Source organism: Grus americana, chromosome 28, assembly GCF_028858705.1.
Source record: "Grus americana isolate bGruAme1 chromosome 28, bGruAme1.mat, whole genome shotgun sequence".
Lineage (NCBI taxonomy): Eukaryota > Metazoa > Chordata > Aves > Gruiformes > Gruidae > Grus > Grus americana.
In genome coordinates this window covers 654391-670711 of record NC_072879.1, presented here as the reverse complement: position 1 = coordinate 670711, position 16321 = coordinate 654391, and positions in this window count along the sequence as shown.

Genomic DNA, 16321 nt, shown 5'->3' with positions numbered 1-16321 from the left:
GGGGCTCAGGTGAACTCAGCCTGTGCAGAGCTGCGCGCCGGCCCCCGCCTCAGCCCCCGCGCTGCCCAAACGCAACGGAGCTGCCAAGGTTGATAAAGAGAAATGAAAACCCTCTCCCCTGTTAAGCAAAAGAGCCAGGGGATGCGCTGCGAGGCTCAGCCCCCCCCCCCCGAGGCTTGAGCAAAGCTGCCCCTGCTCAGAGGCTCCCAAAAAAACGTGTGTCCCTGAGACACGTGAAAAAATCTCCTTGGGCTGCTGGAGCATGTCTGAGGCTCAGTTTGCGATGTGGGGTAATTTGCAATGGAGGCAAATGCCTCCCAGCGAGGTTTTTTGGGGGTGTGATGGTGCCTGGGCGCTGCGCGGCGACGGCTTGGGCTGGAGCGGCGCAGGGATGCGCCCGGTGCCATCCCCAGACTGGTTTCCAGCAGCATTACTGGTACCCGGGGACCTCATCTGGGGTTAGAAGACAGGCACGCGTCAAACACGTAAGACACGCTTTGGCATCGTCTGCTCCTGCGGAACAATAGTTACTCTTCATGTTAGTTCAGTTACAGATCAAATAATCTGAAAAATTCACAAGTGGCTGCGGATACAAATTAACTTAACAAAACATTTTGAAAACGTCGCAGTACTGGGAAGAATACAAATGCGGCACGCACTGGCGAGAGAGAAAAGCCAAGTGTCTGTACCGGAGTCCTCCCCATCAACATTTTCCCCGCGTCAGATAACACAGAAAGCAGCTAAAGCTGGATGAAATATAATAATGACGCGGTCCAAGATGGAGCGATGCCATATGGAAGCCCAGGGAAGTTTTCACTGCTCTTTGCTCCGCTGATGTTTTTCAGCTGTGTCATTGGTACTTTGCTTTATCAAGAACATTACGGGCTGAATTCTGGTTTTGCAGTGAAAAATGGCAGGCTGAATTTTGCTCTCTATTGCACCAAAGTCATTGGTGTTGCAGGAAGGTAAAGGACAGAGGTATTTGGCTTGTGGTCACCATTTCATAACTGCAGAGCAAAAGCTATAAAATCTTGATGAATCTTTTTAGCTTCCAAGCCTAAAAACGGCTCGTCGTGCTCCAGCCTGGCTCAGCGCAACCGCGGGTGCTTTGGATGAAGGCAGCAGCATCCTTGTGCCCGGTGCTGATAGCAACTTGTTACACGCAGAAAGCAATCTCTTGGGGAAATAACCCATCAGCTGATTTCCCTCTGGTTTCATTTCCAGGAGGGACGTTTCCAGCTCCGCTGCTCGGTGGGGTGGAGTTCACCCTCTGCTCCGTGGTGCCTAAACTGAGATGGGGTTTGGCGTGGGGAGAGGAGCCCGTGGGATAAATATGGAGCAGGCTAAATAAGGAAAAGCTGCGTGGGATGCTGCGAACAGCCTCGCCGTGAATGTAACCCACTCCGTACGTAAGGTCCAAACTTACACCCGCGCTGGGGTTTGGCTTTCCCCACCAAAGCCAAAGCTGATGTAAAACTGCGCCACGACATCCCAAACACCAGCCGGACCCCATGGGAGCAATGAGGGAGGAGGGGAGAAGCAATGGCAGGAATTTCCCCTCCTTGCCGCAAGCGCATTTTCCCTTTTGCAGTGGAAAAGGCAGGTGGGTGCTGGCGCAGGGGCCACAAGGAGGTGGCACGTCCCGGCTGGGCTGGCCATGGCCACCGGTGTGCGCCCACCCTGGGCACCATCACTAGTAGCCAGGCACAAGACTTTCCTGAAGGCAAAGCGTCGCTCGGCACGGATGGAGAGAGCGCGTTGCAGGGCGTGCCTTGGGCTGTCTGCTGCCTCTGGGCTGGGTTTCCATCCGTTAGTTATCCCCTCTTCTTCTTCCACCTCCAACTGCTAAACCAGGCTTTGTCCTCACCTTCTTCCTTCCCGCGCGTTTGCTCCCCTGCCGTACGCTCCTCCTCCAGCCCAGCGCAGAAGGATCCCTGCAGCCAGGGCTGAGCCCCAAGCAGCCCCGCATCCGCCCTTTCCTGCTGCGCCCCAAAGTCCTGCTCAGCGCCCATGGCCCCATCCCACCTCCCCTGTGCTCGGGGTCACCCCACGGAGCCACCACCAACCAAAAAAACCCCCTTTGGGCAGCACGGCGTGAACAGGAGCCACACGCGTTACTGCTATTGCCGTTATTATAATCGCTCCTCCCTGGCCAGAGCGGGCAGCAGAGGCTTTTTGTCTAAATGAAATGAGAACAAAACTGGTTGGAACAGAGCGGCGAGATTAGTCATTAGTCATTGCACCTTCTTTGGGAGCCGCTGCTAATTGAGACGCTCAGGCATTGCTGTCACCTGGAGCTGACTCACTCCGGCCCCAGCGCTCGGCCCCCCCCCCCGTGCCAGCGGGGCCGTATTTATGGGTGTCACTCAGCCCATCTCCGCTTTCGGTTTTGTCCTCGTGGGCCCTGGAAGCTGAAAGGGGGAGAAGGCAGAAGAGACAAATGGGCTTGTAAACTGCAATGGGCCATGGCAGAACATCGCGGTGCGGCAAGACGCAACCCGGGGCTGCCGAGCTGGAGGAACGTGCCGCGAGGAGAGGGAATCCCTCTCCGTTCTCCTTGCCGGTGCAGCTGAGGATCCGTCCCTGAGGGCCGTTGTTAACCTGCCGCCCTGCTTTCCTTGGCTGGGGAATTACGGCCGATCGATGCTGGTATTTATGCAGCCCTCATTACCGTAGCAGCCTGCAGCCCAGGAGGAGGGAGATACCATCACTCTGGGTACCCATGTGCAGCCCTTCGTCCTGGCTGCTTTGCTGGCTTTGCCATCTCTGGGTGTCTGCCGGGTCCGCAGTGTTGCTGCTCCCAAAGAGCAAAGTCTGTGGTTTGCTGTGAGCGAGCGTGGCAGCAGAGGTCCTGCTGTTTCGGCTCTCTGCTCGCGGCTGCGCCGGCTGGCACCCATCGTTGGGTGCTGCACCCACTGAGCCAGCGTCAGCCCCGGCATCAGCCCCCCCGCAGGAAAATGGCAACGGGGTGGCGATGCACCCGCTGCCCTCCCCGGGCCAGCACCCTTTCCACTGATGCTGCGGGGACACTGCAGGCTAATATCACCATAGCAGGGACCAGAGCAAGCTCAGGACTCGTGGTGAGAGGTATCGGGAGGAAAAGCTCGTGCACAATGCCAGGCTCGGGCACCGCGGCCACAGTAGTGTCACCTCCCAGGAGGTGGCAGCTGGCTGGGACTGTCTGCAGGCATGAGCTGTGAGGCTTCACCATCACCATCCCCCGTGCCCCCGGTCCAGCAAAGCTCCCTCATGAAGCTGGTGCCTCTTTATGGAAAAGTCCTTCAGAAGGAAATGGAAAATGGTGCCTGAAATACAGATGTGTGCATGTGTGTGTGCATGTGCATATGTCCTGTAGGACCTAACAGGGGAATGACCCCTCCAGCATGATCCTATGGGTAAAAAAAAATCTGTATCCGTCCCTCAGGATGGCTCTTTGCAGGTCTGTGCCCCTTTGGAGTGTGCGAGTGCGGTGGGGAATTGCTGTGCTTGGGGCAGGAAGAGAAGCTTTTGCTTGGACTGGGTTAAATTATCCAGAGTATAAAATAGGAAACAGTCTACGAAGGCTGAATGAAATGTGCCGTATGGGACCCTGGCGATCTCTGCGCTGAACAAATGAGGTCTTAATGCTCTGCCTGCCCTTGAGGAGGAAGATAAAAATTTATATTTCTTCCTTCCTTCCTTCCTTCCTTCCTTCCTTCCTTCCTTCCTTCCTTCCTCCCTCCCTCCCTCCCTCCCTCCCTCCCTCCCTCCCTCCCTCCCTAGGAAACGCAGCAGCTTTGGCTCCGTGTCAGCCAGAGAAGCCCCCAGAGACCCGGCTGCCGCCTGCACGAGCCCTGGACACGGGCGCCGCACGGTCACGCTGTGCCCCAAAGTGAAGGTTTCCCCATCCCGGAGGAAGCTCCTGCATCCCAGGGACGTGCGCGTTGTCTGGATGGGAAACCGGACCAACGGCTCTGCAAACAGCTCTTTTTCTAATTGAATTTCTCCCCTGCGCGGGTCCCCGAAGCTTCACTCACGCGCGGGGGATGTGGAGTTTAAATGGGAATTTCTGGCTTTTATTTGCCTGCCAGCGCGGGTGGGCGGGCGGGCGAGGCGGTTTGGAAGGATGTTTTCCTTGCGTTTTGCAATCTCATTGGGCAGCTATATTTAGGCCAGTTTCTAATTTTCTGGGCTTAATTAATGAGCTGAAGTTTTCACTCACAGGCACTCAAACAGCTTGGGAAGTTCAGGCTGGTCACTGGGCAGGAAAAAAAAATCTCTTTTTTCTCTGCAAGCGCTGGGAAGTGACCTGCAGACAACCCCGGAGGAAGCACCTCCATGGGCTCACCGGGACACGCCAGCCCCAACCCTCGTGCACCCTGCGCACAACATGGGCTCGCACACGCGGTGCCACACGTCTGCATGCCACAGCAACACACGCGGCACCTACGTACCCACCGACGCGGGGATGCGCTGCCTGTGTTCATGGCATCCACGTGGGTACCGGTCACCCCAATGCACAGATACGCCGTCGTAGGTGCGTACGGTCCTTTCACTGGCGTGTATGAGCCCACAGGCATCTGTGGACGTTTCGCTCTCTTTTTTTCTCTCTCCCAAACGGGGCTTGGATGCATTGCGGCTGCACGTGCCCCACGCTGGGTACAAGCAGTCCCACTTCACCCTGACACGCAGCCCATGGTCATCGCTCTAATCGCGTAAAAGGGTTTCAGAGGGCGGACGGCTGTAAATCTGTCGAGTTTTAAGCCCCTTTCCAGCTTCAGGTTGCCACCTGGCTGCTTGCCAAATGGCTTGGCTGATTTTCCTACGGACGTGCCAGACGCTCTTGGAGCAACTCCGGAGGCGTGATGGCCAGTTGTCCCTATTACCTGGGCGGCTTTTTAACTTTTAACGAGGCTGCTATTATAACCCACTGCCAAATGCCTCGGGTGCTCGAGGAGATGGGTGCACATCCCAGCTCATCTCTGGGGTCACCCAGCCGGACTGGGACCAGGGAGCTGGACCAAAGCCCTCCCTGCCGTGTTCCCTGGGGTCCCGCCGTGTTTCCTGGGGTTTGCTTTTTATTTCCCCAGCTGAGCTTTGCCTCGCGGTACCTGCGGGGTTAACGCTGCAGAGCCCCTGCCTGCTCCCTGCCTGCTGAGCTCTGTCTGACACACGCTCATCTGTCCAGATGTGTTAGCTCTGAGCAGACCCACGTCTGCCAGATGTGCCCCTGCACCCCTTTGTCCCCCGCCCGTCTCACCGGCTGCACGGCGGCAGATGGGTGATGTGGGTGCTGCCCCTCGCACCCTGCATCGCCCACCCACCCCCGGGATATTCTTAATGTCCTGGCGTAAACCTCGGGAGCAGCAAATAGGAGGAAAGGGGCAGCTGCAATTTCTAGCAGAACTGCTGGAGTGCAGGGGGTTTGGGGCTGGAGAGTGACCCTCACAAAGGAAATGTCATTCCTCCAGGGGAAAATTGAGCTAAGAGAGAAGGAAATAAGATCTGGAAGCGGTTTTAGCTTTTTTTTTTTTTTTTTTTTTTTTGCAATAGCCTCCTTCCCTGGTGTTCACTAATAATAAACACCGCGTTTGAAGCTTGCTTCCCTCCCAGCCCCAATCAGGAGTGCATTTTTCCCTGGCACCTACGTGGTCATTTGCACCAGCGTAAGAGAGGCACAGAGAGAGCTGCAGCTCGGGGCTGAGCCCTCCCTTGTTCCGCACCAGCTGCCCTGCAGCTCTCGCCCAGCAATGACTCTCGCGCTGGTCCCAGTTTGCTCGTGGGGATGTAGCGGGGAGAGCTCTCGGCCCCGTTTCCCACAGCAATAAGGCACCGGGCGCAGGGCATCAGGGTTAAAAAATACAGGAGAGATGAGAAAAGGCTGGAAACGAGGGGGTTTCTGCGTGACAAGGCTTAACGCCACAGATCTCCCAGCTCCTCGGGTACACGCTTAACTCCGCTCCACTTCCCCCAGGACCAGCACCATCTTAAAATAGACCTAGCTTAAAATAACACCTTGCCTAACCCCAGGCAGATGTGTAGGTTTTCTTTTCCAGCAATAAGGTGTTTTTTTTGTTTCCAGTGAGAACCTATTCAGCTAGAAATAGGGACCGGGGAGTGAGGGGTGATGGCATTGGAGCTACAAAGCTGTGTCCCGAAGCCGGTCCTGCCTGCGGGACGGGCAGGGGCTGCAGCCGCCCGGCCTCTTTCGGGCTGAAATCAGGCAGATTTGTGGACAAGGAGGGCATTTCTGGCACGGGAAGTGCTATAGCAACCGGGTGAAGGTGCTTGGAAGCAGCTGAGAGGGGAAAGAAATAAAATAAAAGCATCAGTGGAAAGCAGAGCGATGGTAAAAGGAGGAGAGGACCCGGCGATCCCCAGGCGTGGGGTGGGGAACCTTGTCCCGAAGCGCCCGGGGGGCTGTTTCTCTCGTGCAGCTTTTAAATTTAACTTCCAAAGACTGGCTACGGTGCGTGGGGGAGAAGCAGCAAGGGCAGTTCCTCCTGTGCCCCAGCTCTCTGCACCCCCCGGGGTCTTTCTCAGCCCCCTTCCCCGCCTGTGGTGGTGGGTGCCATCACCCCCTTGTCCCCCAGCCCCATCCAGCCTCGCCCAGCCCCCGTATTTTTGGGGCTGTCCCTCCTCCCTGCCCAACTTTCAATTCTAAAAAGGAGCTGAAATTGCTTTCTCGCTGGTTAAAGCCTTGAGTTTGCCGGTGCTGGCGCATCCCTCGCTGGCGGGTGCCGTGATGTGCTGGGCAGCACCGGGGCCCCGTCCCGGGCACCCTCCTTGGCAGGAAGGACAAATCCTGCACCCTGGGACCTGCGGCAAAGATCAAACACCTGCACCCCGGAACAGAGCCACCGGACACCCTGGCCATGGGAAAAAGCACCATTTTATTAGAACTTTCTCCGTATTATATCTGATTTTATTTTTCTCTTCCCCTCCCCAGCCCTTCCCTCACTGCCACATTTTGGCAGGATTAATTTGAGATAAAGTTACCCTGAGTGACGGCCTTTGCTTTTGTGTTCTCCTTGTCTATTTTCCACCTCGCTAAACCTAGAAAAACTCCAGAGAAATTCTCCGGCTTCCAGCCTTGCCAGGGGGCCCCGGCTCAGCCGACACTCATCTGCCGTCTCCGCGTTCAACCGCGGGGAAAAAAAACCCACCTTCTGACAAGGGTTATTTTTATTTCTAATGAAAAGCGAAGCCTGCTGTGCACAGGTGGAGTGGGACGGATGACAGGCGCCGAGGTGCGCGCATCAGAATGATTGAGGGCTCACGTTTCCCAGGGGAGCCTTTATTTTGGGGGGGAGGGGGCGGGAGGACCCCCCCAAGCCCCCGGTGTTTGTTGGCTTTGCAGCCTGATCGGCAGTGAAAGATCACCTTTTTGTGAGGGGTGGAGGGGTTGTGGCAGGCGGCATTGCTCCGACGGTGCGAGCCAAGCCTCCGGTTTGTGCTTTGCTGATGCCCTGTGTGTGGAGCCGGTTCGTGCTGTGATGGGCAGAAATACGGGAATCAGCGTTAAAAAACGTGCAAGGTACGTGAGAAGGACCCAAGAGCCAGGGCTTGGTGCCTCCTGCCAGTTACAGGCCCTGGCTGTCACCCAGTTTATCAGGCAGAGGTGTCCCAGGCGTCCAGCCTGTCCCTGCTGGGGTGCGGGTGGGGGACAGCGGCACGGGCTGAACCGGCGCTGCTGCTGGTGCACTCACCGGGACCCCGTCCTGCCCCTTCGACCCGTTATCGGGCTCCGTTATTACTTTTTTAACGTTTGCTTCTGGACTTGCAGTAATTATTTCTCGAGCAGGGCGGAGGTCGTTAGGATAACTGCTCCCGTCGTTGGCTGAGATCAGTTTGGGGCGGCGGAGGCAGCGGGGAACTGCTGCTTGGAAGACGGTGTGGTTATGAGCTGGAAAGGGCGGCTGGGGGAGAAGGCAGGGGAAAGTCCTGCGGTCCCCCGGGGCCGTGTGGGGCTGCTGGAGGGGACGGTCCCGCTCCTCCCCGGGAAGGTGGGCTTACGGGCACGCAGCAGACCTGGCGAGCAAAGCCCTGCTTGCAAGGCTGCGGTGCTCACCCGCTCCGGGAGTTCAGACACGCCAACGTGCGAAGCTTCTCCCTGCAAGCCCTTGGCTCCACCGAGCCAAGCTCCGGCTTTCTGTTGCACCCCGGGAAGGTTTTTCCAGCTCACTCCGGATTTACACCACCGTGCCACAGAGCAGCCCCAGCGTGGGAGTCGAGCATGTTTGTTGACACTCTCCCAGCTCCGAGCCGCATTATGCAGCTCCGGTAAATGCCCTTTCCATCTTGCTCTGATCATTAGCTGAGAGTATTCCGCTCCAGAGCTCTGCTATAATGAAAGGCACTGAACTTCGGGATCTCAATTAACTACAGCAAACGCTCTAGATCCTAGGAAAATACTTTGCTCAAATTATATTGCAATAATAATATGTACGTCCATTTACTCCTCTGGAGCGGAGCGGGCATGCGCCATGTATCTCAATTTCGCTTCTCTCTCATGTCGTTAGCTTGATACGTACATCTCTTTCCTGCCCAATGCACAGAGTCATTCCTAATATCTGGGCCCCTCTGCCATCTCACAGAACAAAATCGAACCCTAATGCTGCGTGGCACTCCACCTCTGCCTGATAAATAAATTCCAGCTCTTAATGAATGATACCAAGTCATTATAATTAATAAACAGATGTGGGCGCCTGGTCCTTTGGCTGCTGACTCCATTATTTGCAAAGTTGTCACTCCAGCAGTTCAGATCCTTGCAGCTGGAAGGTCACGCTCCGGGTTTGGGGGGTAATTTGGGCGGGGGAGGGGGGTGAAGAAGCAGAATCTGCAACCTTTAAATAAGCAAATGTTTCTTGTGGCGTGGCGAGGAAGGAGGCAGCGACGGGGAAGGGTTTGGGCACCTGCACGGTCCCCACTGCCACCCCATCAACCCACGGCGAGGGGTGCTGTGGGGCAGGACCGCGACGTAAATTTGTTTTGCCCGTATCTGTGCAAGGGGGGTGGTGGGGATTGCGCCTGCGTGGGATGCGATGCTGCCTGCGTGAACGGGGCCCGCAGAGATGTGCTGGTGCCATCATCCAGCCGAACGCTGCTGCCTTCCCAATCTCGCCCAGCCTGCAGGAGTCTAATAAAACAAATCCACACGTTACAAAATCAATTTCCTCTCTATTAATTTGGGTCTCTTAAGATTTATCATCGTCTTTCATCACCAGATCAAAAGCAATTGGCAAAGTCTCAAATAACCTTTTAATTCTGAGCCGAGAGCCAAGATCCAGATACAGGGAGCCGTGTCCTCGGGGGGGGGCAATGCCTGAATGGGATGGGGTCCGGCACCCCGAGCCCAGCCTGGGGCTCAGCGCAGCCCGGCCGCATCCGTACCCGCGGTGAGTCTCAGCCCGGCTCTTGGTTGGAGCGGAGCGGCGGTTCGCGATGGAATTAATTACTGTTCTTCCTCTGCCTTCAATCGAAACCCGCACTTTGATATTTATGTTCCCAGTTGTGGGTTGCGGCCTTGATTCATTAAGATTTGCATAGTAATTGTTTTCTTCTAACGACCTGGGAGGATGGCACCGTGGGGAGACGTGGCCTGCACACGCGCGTGGGCGGGCTGGAGCACATTGCTGAGCAGCATCGCCACCCCCCCCGGCATCGCTCCTCTGACCAGGGTCAAAATGGGGCCAAAATGGGGTCAAAAAAAGGCCAAAATGGGTTTGGAGCCTTCTGCATCCCCGTTCCACCGTTCCGAGCCCTGCCCAGGACAGAGGATTGGGTCCGCTCGCATCTGCCATGAGTGCTCGGAGGGAGCAGGCGGTCCTGGCATCGCTGTGGAAGGGACTCGCAGCTATTTTTTTCATTTGCAGAAGTATTTTTCATGTTCAAACTGAAATTTTCCACTGGACAGACCTGATTTCCGCATGTTTCCTGAATTGCACATTTGGTTTTGATGGAGAAAACTAATAAACGATCAAAACTTCCTTTCTGGAGTTTAAAAAGAAAAACTCCCCTGTTCCTCCAGCTTGAGTTGCAAACAAATTCATGTGCAAAGATCCATTTCAAAATCATGGAAACGTCTGACTTTACTGAACTCCTCGGCCAGCACTGCCCTTTCCCCTCTGCCTGGCTCCCAAACCTTTGCAAAAACTCCATTTCCCATTAGTTCCTGTTAAAGGTTGGGCTCTGGACCAGGGTGGGAGGTCTGGGAGAAGAAAATTCCCTTGCCGAGTGGAGGGGAAAAAAAAACAAACCCACAATAAAAAGAAAATCTTGTTTTCTTGCTCAAAACCAAACCTCCAGTCTCTGCCCATCGCGAGAGCTCGGGGAGCTGCCGCTGCCTCCCGGGAGCGGCGCGGGGCCGACGCAAAGAGCCTGGCTCCCGCCCCAGATTTGATGGCTTCGCTCTCCCCCGCCCTTCTCCCGCTCCTCATTATATTTGTATATTTGATGATCATTTTACACTCATGTGGCGGCTGGGTCCCAGCAGAGAAGAGCGCACTGGCGGCGCGGAGCTCTGCAGCTCCATCACCAAACAGCCGATTTCTGCCCCAAAACGCGGTCGGCTTCTCCCAGCCATGGCAAAGGCGATTTGGGCCATCCCAGCCACATCTCCTCAATTGTCCGTGAAGATCTCGCTGCTCTCAGCCCTCCGGAGTGAGATTTGATACGTGCTGCTTACCCGCTGTCTGATCTCGGCTGTGTTCTTCTTGTCTAGTTTTTATTTATTTTCTTCTTTTTTTTTTTTTTTTTTTATATAGGAGGGTTAAGTGTCTCTCGGAGCCCGACAGAGTGACTCTGGGGCTGCAATTCTTCCATCATTATCGAGCCCCATGCCGGCCCCACCACATCACTCCAGCCCGATCTGTTTCCAAGTCAGGAAACACAGAGAGAAAAACTTTGCAAAAAGCGAAACCAGAGAAAGCCGCCAACAGCCCTTCGGGCCGCTGAAAGAGGAGGAAGTGATGCACATCCCCATCCCGCTCTGTGCAAACACACGGACCAGGGCACCGCAGGGACCAAACGCTCCTGGAACTTGCAATTTTTGCAAATTTTACTGGACCAAAAGCCGTCAGCCCCGAATTGCCTGCAGCATCGGCATCACGATCCCCAGCCCTGCCATGTCCCAGCACTTTGGGAAACACAAACCAACGCCGGGGAGTGATTGACGGGGAGAAGCAGCCGATCTCTGTACTGAGCCGCCCTCCCCGTCGATGCTTCTCCCCGGTGCTGCTGCCTCTGTGATTGCAGAGTTGCATGGGGCTGCCGGGCAAACTCAAGATGTGGAAATTTGTTGCTTCCAGAGCTTGTTTTGTCCTCTGGAGCTTGGGGTAATGAGCACAAATTAAGATAAAAGCAAGGGGAAAAAGGGGCATCGAGTGTCTAATTTCTACATGCCGCTGGAGGGAAGGTGAGTTTGGGTGGAAGAGGAGGTGGCCTGAGCATCCCTCGTTGTGCTGCAAACAGCCGTGAGAGCAGCGTGCCCGGAGCCCACGTGTGCGTAGGGCAAACTGCAGGAGCTCCCGTCTTGCTGAGAGCAGCAGCACGGTCGCGATTGCTGCCATGCTGGTGGGTAAAGAATCATAGAATCGGAATGGTTTGGGTTGGAAGGGACCTTTAAAGGTCATCTAGTCCAACCCCCTTGCAACGGAGCAGGGACATCTTCAGCTAGATCAGGGTGCTCAGTTTTGATCCGGTGCCGCGGCAGAGTTGGGTTTCTCAGGTGGATGTGCCGGCTCTGCCATGGACATCCTCCTTGGAGATGGGGAGAGCAGCGGTGGGGTAGAGACACGCACACGTCTGCTGGGTGCACGTGTGTGTGGGCACGTGTGAGCTCCAGGTTGTGCCGAGACCGAGCAGAGCGCTGCCCAAGACCTGGAGGATGGAAGGAGGCTACAAGCAAGGAAGCTGGAAATAAATGACTGCGCAGCTCTGAACTGACAAGAAGAGACCATTTAAATCCAAAGCAAAGGTTAATGATATCCTGACAGTGCCAGAGGATTCGCAGCTTCTCCTTCTCGCAGATCCGGAGTGGGAAATTGCAGCTGAGTGACAGCCCCGAGAGCTGTAGATAGCAGGGATGGGGCTGGGCCGGGCCATAAAATATACTGGGGACAGCAGCAGTATTTCAGCTGACAAACTGAAAGGTTATGTGCGGATGACAGATGTTTATTTGTATACTTTTATGATCAAAGGGAAGCAATTGTGTTGGCTTGGCAGGTTGAATGGCAATCGTTTTCAAGGTGGGCACCTCCTCCTTTGGGGCAGGGTACGTAGAAAGGATCGGAGTCCAGCTCTGGTTCGGATAAGTAGCTGCAGAAGAAAGATGATGGTGATGATGATGATGATATTATTAGTAATAATAATGATGATGATGATGATGATAATAATAATAATAACGGTGTTTTTATCCTAGTCTCTGTACAGGGATTTCCTAGTGGGGGGGAAAATCCAATGGGATGGTGAAGAATTCCCGGGTACCACCTCGCCTGTGGTAGCTGTCAGGTGGATGCTTTTCCCTCTCTGCTCATGCAGGGGGGTCTGTCCTCCTTTTGCTGACGCTGGAAGCGGCTCACAAATTGCGCTGTGCACCACATGCCACCAGTGCCTTCGGGACGGGGTTTTGGGGTACACGCTGCGGCAGCCACCAGCTGCAAACCAGAGCAACGGCCCAGCCAGGCTGCACGGGGACGGGGCACGACGATGCTCCCGTGCAGGGGGACACCAGACCTCAACTCACGTCTTAAGGGTGATGGAAGCTCTGGGTCCAGTGTCACGAGCCCTTTCCAGACCCCTGCCTGCTTTTCCCCACGCAGGCTCCTGCTCTCCTTCCACCCTCATTAGAGACACGCACCGAGCGCTTTGCAGCTTCTTAAGCTATTCCCAACCAGCATCCCGCGGGACCCGGAGCAGAAATGCCTCTCCTTTGAAGGGCTCACACCAAAGTCTGTATCCGAGCTTTGAACCTACCGCGTGTTGTCACCCGGAATAATTCATGTTAAACATTTAACCGGAGCTCCCCTTGCGCCTGGGCTGTGCCGTCGTGTGGGGAAGGGGGTGAGAGCATCTCCAGCGTGTTCGTGGGGTGCCCATAGGGCTGCAGAGCCCGTGGGGAGCAGCACTGCTTGTGGGGCTAATAAGATGGGGGCATGGGGGGTCCTGAGTCCCTGGAAAAGGGCTGCACGGGACCCATCCTGCTCATGGCAAGCAGCAGGCTGGCAGCAGCTGCCATCCCTGCCATCAACAGTATCATGTGCTTCGCTTCGTGTGTGTATTTATGATCACAAAATTGATGCTTAAAAAAGTTGAGTGCAAATTTAGAGGGAAAACAAAACTATGGCTTTGAGCAAACACCTCATCCATGCTTTATGTTCCTTGGGAGCAAAGGAGCGCAGTATTTCTCCTACTCCTTCCTCTTTAGGAATAAAAGCAAATAGGGAGCGAAGGCAAAGGGATTTCGGACGTGGTTTTGGGACGGGCTGGTCCCACCTTGCAGGGAAAGAGGAGGAAGGTGGGGATGGGGACAGAGCTCTGCAAGCAAAGGTGAAAGATGGACAGGTAGCAAGGCAGAAATCACGTCCCGCTTCGGCGTTTAAGAACCATCTGGTTGAGAGTCCCAAAGTGAGGTGGGACGGGCAGAGCTGCCCTGAGCAAGTCGCCCACTCCCCACCACCACGCTGGCCAGGATCGGGCCCCAGAGGTGCTTCAGGAGCCCAGCCTTCATCCCGCTCGCTGTGAAGGCACGAAAGGAGCTCAGAAAGTCCAAGGCAAGGGACAAGGCATGCATCTGCATGGTGCATTTCCACTGAAACAATCATTTTGGCAGATAAAAACCACACTGGCAAAGCGGTACCAAGTGCCTTCCATGAGTCGTTGGGGCTGGGGGAAAAAAAATAGAAAAGCAGCAGAAGCAGAGGAAGAAGAATTCAATATTTCTATTTGTTCTTATCCAAATAAATTGAGATGTATTTGTGGAAGTGTCAGAGAAGCCCGCAGGAATGAAACTATAAAATAACACAGCTGCTTCATGAGTCTATGACAGACAGCATAGATTAATGTACCGGCGTTTTTATGGTCTGTTAACAACTGATATGGGTTTTAAATATATTATCTCCCATTGTATTGTCTGTCATTTTAAAAACTGCTCATGTCTATTGTGTTTGCTTTTAAGAGGTGCTTATGGAACAATCAGCCAGTCGCTTCCCGATCTCTCCTCTTCTCTCCTTTCTAGATATATCATTGTCTCACCCTCTTTCTCTCTTTTTTTTCCCTAGATAGGTTTTCCCCAGCACTTTCATGGGCAATTTATTCCAAAACCTATCGAAGCCCCCTCATGTTCCTTAATTCCACGAGCTTTAAAAAGCTTTTCCACCTTCACACCTGGTTATCTTTGAAATATGGGTGAGCTGGGGAGAGGGGTCAGGCTGGAGCGGTGATGGGGACAGAGCGGCTGGAGGGGTGCGGAGGTGGGAGATGGGTGCTTGTGCCACCCCGGGCTGTGACGTGGCCGTATCCAGGCCTCCGGGGATCTGCTCTGCTGAGCGTGGGGGAGAGAAAAGGAGATGGAGATGAGGGCTGGGCTGGGGGAACCGGAGGATAGGTTTTAGTGAATGTGCTTACGAAGTCAGGTAGGGTTTTGAGGTGTGATGAGAATGCCACGTTGGCTCTCAGCGTTTGATGACTGAGCAAAATCTGGGGTTTCTTCTTGGTTGGGAGTAGGGGAGAGCAGGAATATGAGGGACAGGGCTCCTGCCTGACCTAGCAAGGAGGATTTCAAGCCAGACCCCCCCCTCAATCCTCTCCGGCGAGTCCCAGTGCCAAGGAAACGCTCCCAGGCAGAAGTTCTCCGTGACTTTGCTTTTCCTGTCTCCTCTTGGCCACTCAACCCGTCCATGTCACACCTTGCAATGGCAGAGTTGTGAGCTCTTCCACCGTGCCCAGCCGGGCTCCCCATGAACAGCAGCATCATCCGTCACTGCTAACGACTCCCCCAGCCCAACCCGGACCGTGCACCTCTCCTCGCGTGGGAGACGCGATGAGATCGATGACTGCAGATGGCTCTGCCACAGATGGGGCCGGGAGGAAACATCTGGACCATCTCACTGGCATCTGGCATGGAGCAGCGCTTCCAGCCAAGCGCGGGCACGTCAGCGGACAAAACCACTGCCCACTGCCAGCTCCTGACTGGTCCCACTGCCCCCCCAGCCCCCGGGGCCATCCTTGCACCCACGGGCCGGCGTCAGGACCAGAGATGCCCAAGCCCTACCCTGGCTCATCTCCAGCTGCAGCCCACATGGCCCTAAAAATGTCCTTTTCCTCCGCCTTGCACCCCTTAACAGCAGGCAGCCCCAAAACAGCCATGGGGCTCCCATGGGAGCATTGCGGGGGCAGGGGGGGGGCGAGGGGTGGTAATGGATGTGTGTTTGCGTACATAATTTTCTCAAAAGGCTTGAATTGCTATATTCGAAATTACATTAGATTGCAAGAACAAAGATGCCCTTTTGATGCTCTGTAGCAGCACTGGAGATAATGAAAGGAGAGGAATCTCGATAAGGATGAAAGATAGGTTCCTTTGGCTTTCCCTCGCTGATAAAGTGCTGGCCAGATGAAGAGAATTTAGAATAAAAAGCACCACAAAAGTAAAACAAAGTAAACACGGCCCGGCGTCGCTCTAACAAGATAAAATTACACTGTGGAGAGGAGACAAACAGGACAATAAAGAGAAGCCCTCAAGGTAACAGGGAGGACAGCACGGATCTGAGGTGGGAATGGCGACGCTGGGAGCAACGATGAGGGAAAGAGGAGCTGGGAAACAGGCTAAAAGTGTAAAGTTTGGGCTCCCGCTTCCCTCCCTGCCATGGTCCTTTGTGTGGGCAGCAACAGGAACATTAATGCTGCCAAGATGAGACTGAGGAGAAGGCAGCACCAGGGTCACCTCCTCAGCGTGCGTCAGCCCTGGGGAGGAAGGGGAAGGAGCTGGTTTTGCTGTAGCTGCTGCCATGCGTCGGGTTTAGAGGCGCTGTGTCTGGGCGCGGAGCCGGAAGGGCTTTTGTGGGGCGGTGGAGCGGCGCGCAGGAGGCAGCTGGGTCCTGCAGAAAGTGGTGGCCAAGGAGCTCCTGGGAAAGGGACAGCGTGTGTCTCCGCAGGCAGGGTCCGAGCGCTGTGCCCCAGGCTCGCTGCAGGTTTTGAGCTGCCCTTGACGCCCTGTTTGGGCCCCAGCTGTGCTCGGCCATCGCTGGACCGGCTCAACGTGGTGCTCAGCTCTGCTGGCTGCGAGGGATGCAGCGTGCAGTCCGCTCTGCGCTGCCATGGCAACCAGGGATGCAAACCTGCTGCT